Source organism: Cololabis saira, chromosome 17, assembly GCF_033807715.1.
Source record: "Cololabis saira isolate AMF1-May2022 chromosome 17, fColSai1.1, whole genome shotgun sequence".
NCBI lineage: Eukaryota > Metazoa > Chordata > Actinopteri > Beloniformes > Belonidae > Cololabis > Cololabis saira.
In genome coordinates this window covers 42,967,427-42,971,319 of record NC_084603.1, presented here as the reverse complement: position 1 = coordinate 42,971,319, position 3,893 = coordinate 42,967,427, and the positions used below count along the sequence as shown (strand labels likewise).

The following is a 3,893-nucleotide window of genomic DNA, read 5'->3' as shown; positions in this document are numbered from 1 at the left end:
CCAAAGTCACAACCGGGGATGAATCCGACTATTATGCGGACAGAGTGACCCTAGGAGAAAATACCACCATACCAGCCACATCTGAATGTGTGGTCTGGGTTGAGGTGGAAGACCCAAGGCCAGGTGTTCCAGCTGTACTAGAACCCTTGAACATTACAGGAGCTGTAGCCTCCGGAAGTGTTGCTACCACCATGGAGAAGCGGGTGCCCATCAGATTATGCAACTTCTCAACCAGCAAAGCATCCCTGCCTAAAGGAGCCTGCCTGGGTCTCTTGGTTGAGGCGTACCCGGAGGAGCTATCATCTTCACCTGAGCAAAATACAGTGTCCAGTGAGGAGAACAAATCAAAGATGGTACCGTCACTGGTAGCAGGAACGGTAGCAGAAATGTCAGCTCTCCCGGAACATCTGCAAGGCTTGGTTGGTTCTACTAGTGAGATACTCAGTGAGGAGCAGCGACAACGTTTTATCCAGCTGCTGTTAACTTACCAATCTCTCTTTGCCAAAAACGACTCCGACCTAGGCTTCCTATCCGACGTCACACACAAAATTCATACAGGATCGGCTAAGCCTGTGCGGCAGCCAGTAAGAAGGACGCCTCTTGGATTTCAAAGTGAAGAGGAGACACATCTTCAAGCCATGCTTCAAGCAGGGGTTATTACACCATCATCCTCGGAGTGGGCCGCCCCAGTCGTCTTAATCCGAAAGAAGGATGGAGGAGTGCGGTGGTGTGTAGACTACCGCTGCCTAAACAATCTGACAGTCAAGGATGCATATCCTCTGCCCAAAATTGAAGAGTGTCTCGATGTTCTGGGAGGGGCTACTATGTTCTCAACTCTTGACCTTCAGTCGGGCTATTGGCAGATAGCGATGGATGACAAAGACCGCGAGAAGACGGCCTTCATAACCAAGTGGGGCCTCTATGAGTACACACGCATGCCATTCGGGCTCTGCAATGCCCCAAGCACATTCCAAAGGGCAATGGAGCTTGTCCTCAGGGGGCTTCAGTGGGAAACATTGCTGATCTATCTGGACGATGTCATTGTCCTTGGCAAAGGAGTGGATGAAAGCCTAGATCGACTGGCGCAGGTCTTCCAGCGTCTCCACAGCTATGGGTTGAAGCTCAAGCCATCTAAATGTCACTTACTTCAAGAAGAAGTCCTCTTCCTCGGCCATGTTGTGAGTGGTGACGGGATTCGTCCAAACCCCGCCTTAGTCAAGGATGTGCTTCTCTGGGAGCCCCCCACCAACCTAAAGGATCTGCAAGCTTTCCTTGGTCTCTGTAACTACTACCGCAAGTTCGTCCCGTCCTTCGCCAAGCTGGCAAGCCCCCTCCACAATCTACTAAAGAAGGGGACCACATTCCTGTGGACAGATGAACACCAGAATGCTTTCACACAGCTCAAGGAAAAACTCACAACTACACCAGTTTGGGGTACCCCAATGTTGAGGGCAAGTACATACTTGACACTGATGCCTCTGACCATAGTATTGGAGCTGTTCTGTCCCAAGTCCAGTGGGGAGAAGAGCGTGTTCTAACATACGCTAGTAACCAACTCACGCCAACCCAGCAGAGGTACTGTGTTACTAGACGTGAATTACTTGTTGTAGTCCGCTACACCCGCCAATTTCGTCACTACCTATTGGGCAGAAAGTTCGTGTTGCGGACAGATCATGGCAGTCTCACCTGGCTGTTTCGGTTCAAATCCCCCGAAGGTCAGTTAGCTCGCTGGCTCCAAGAGTTGAGCCAATATGATTTCAACATTGAGCACCGAGCAGGCCGACAACACTCGAATGCTGATGCCATGTCCAGGCAAAGCAACGAGCAGTCACACCCATGTGACTGTTACCAAGCCGGAGAGAACTTGTCTGATCTGCCATGTCGAGGATGTAAGCGCTGCCAAAGACTTCATGAGCAGTGGTCAAAGTTCGAAGAAGACGGTGATGATGTTTTGCCACTGGCTGTGAGATGCATCCAATCCGGTACCGAGGCCAGTGATGATCCACTTCAGTCGAAGGAAGCGGGGCAGTTCCATGCACGCCAGCCAGGGACTCCAGTAGTTAATTGGTTGCAGTCTGTCAGCCCCGAGGAGCTGGTCAATCTCCAAAAAGCTGATCCGGTTCTCTCCATCCTTTATGCATGGAAAGAGGCGGGGACCATCCCTTCTAAAGATCAGGTGATGCTTGAGAGTCCTGCGGTGAGGAAGTTCTGGCTCTGCTGGTCTCAGGTGATACTGCGGCAAAGAGTTCTTTACTATTCATGGGAACGAGTGGGAGCGCAACACCCAACCTTGCTGTTACTCGTTCCAGTTTCCATGCAAAGAGAAGTCCTACAAGCTTGCCACAACCCTCCTCACTCTGGGCATCTTGGAGAAGCAAAAACCCTGGAGCGCCTACGCCAGAGCTACCACTGGTATGGAATGGCACAGGATGTCCATCTCCTCCTAAAGAAATGCCAGCATTGCAATGCTTGCAAAGCTACCGGACCCTTAAAGAGAGCCAGGCTACAAAATTACCAAGCTGGAGCACCTCTGGACCGTCTACATTTGGACATCCTTGGCCCCTTTCCTGTATCCAGCTCAGGAAACAAGTACATTCTCGTCATAATCGACCAGTTCACGAGATGGGTTGAAGCATTTCCTGTTCCAGACCAAGGAGCCGAAACAACAGCGAAGAAGCTTGTGTACAGCTTTATCGCTCGGTTTGGAGCACCGCTCGAGTTGCACACTGACCAGGGCCGCAATTTCGAGAGTTCCCTTTTCCAAAGTGTATGCAAGCTCCTACATATCACCAAGACCAGGACCACCCCTTACCACCCTGCATCTAATGGACAGGTGGAGCGGTTCAATAGAACCTTACTACAGATGATTAGGTGTTACGTGAACCAAAACCAAAAGAACTGGGACGAGCATCTGCCACTACTCACCTCTGCCTACCGCAGTTCGCGTCATGCAATCACAGGGTTCACACCCAATAGGCTCATGTTTGGCAGAGAGATTCATCAACCACAAGATATCCAGTCCGGGGCTGCAGAACTGAAATCCAACCGAATGGGGGTAGCAGATTTCCTTTACGGCCTGGGTAAAGGACTCGAAGAGGCACAAAACACAGCAAGAGAGCATCTTCGTACAGCACAAGAACGACAAAAGAAGATGTACGATGTTCGGGCACGGGAACATTCTTACGCTGTGGGAGATTTGGTGTATGTAAAGGATGACACCAAAAAGAAGGGACTAAGCCCCAAGCTTCAAGCTCCGTGGAAGGGACCCCTGATTGTCTCAGGATGTCGAGGTCCTGTCCTCTATGAGATTCAGGGGTTGAAACGCAGTAAGATTATGCATCACGATCGGCTTAAACCGTTCGATGGAGAGGTGGTTCCTGCCTGGGTTAAGCGTAGAAGAAACCAAGTCATGCAACGCTACCAAGACCCAGCCTTACAGCTGGAAGAGGATGTGACATTGGTGCCAGAGCTGCCATTACCAGGAGAAGAGGACCAAGTTCCAACTGAGGAAGGGGTTTCTCGAGAGCCATGCGACCCAGAGGAAACACCTCGACCCACCACTCCGGGGGGTCGACAGGACAACAGAGGAGCAGTCAAGGTCATTCCAGAAAAGACTGTTAAAACCTCCAGTGGACGCATTGTTAATAAGCCAGAGAGATTCAGGATGTAGTTAGGCTATGGATGGAGGGAAACTGTTTAGTTAAACTCTAAATTTGTTTATTAATTTCGTTTTAAGCTAGAGTTACTGTATGTTAAAGTGTTTTTCGACTTAAGTGAAGTTAGTCCCTAGATATGGTTAGTGTATACTGAAGGGACTCAGTACTCCTGGAGGGGGGTAGTGTAAGGCAGTCGCAATAGAGAAGTTTGTTCCTCCTCCATCCCCTTACATGGGA

The 3,893-nt window shown here is 50.3% G+C and overlaps 1 pseudogene; it reads left to right on the top strand.

Moving 5' to 3' along the window:
- Nucleotides 1-483: 483 nt before the first annotated feature.
- Nucleotides 484-3,670, top strand: LOC133463584 (uncharacterized; annotated as a pseudogene).
- The last annotated feature ends 223 nt before the right edge of the window (nt 3,671-3,893 follow it).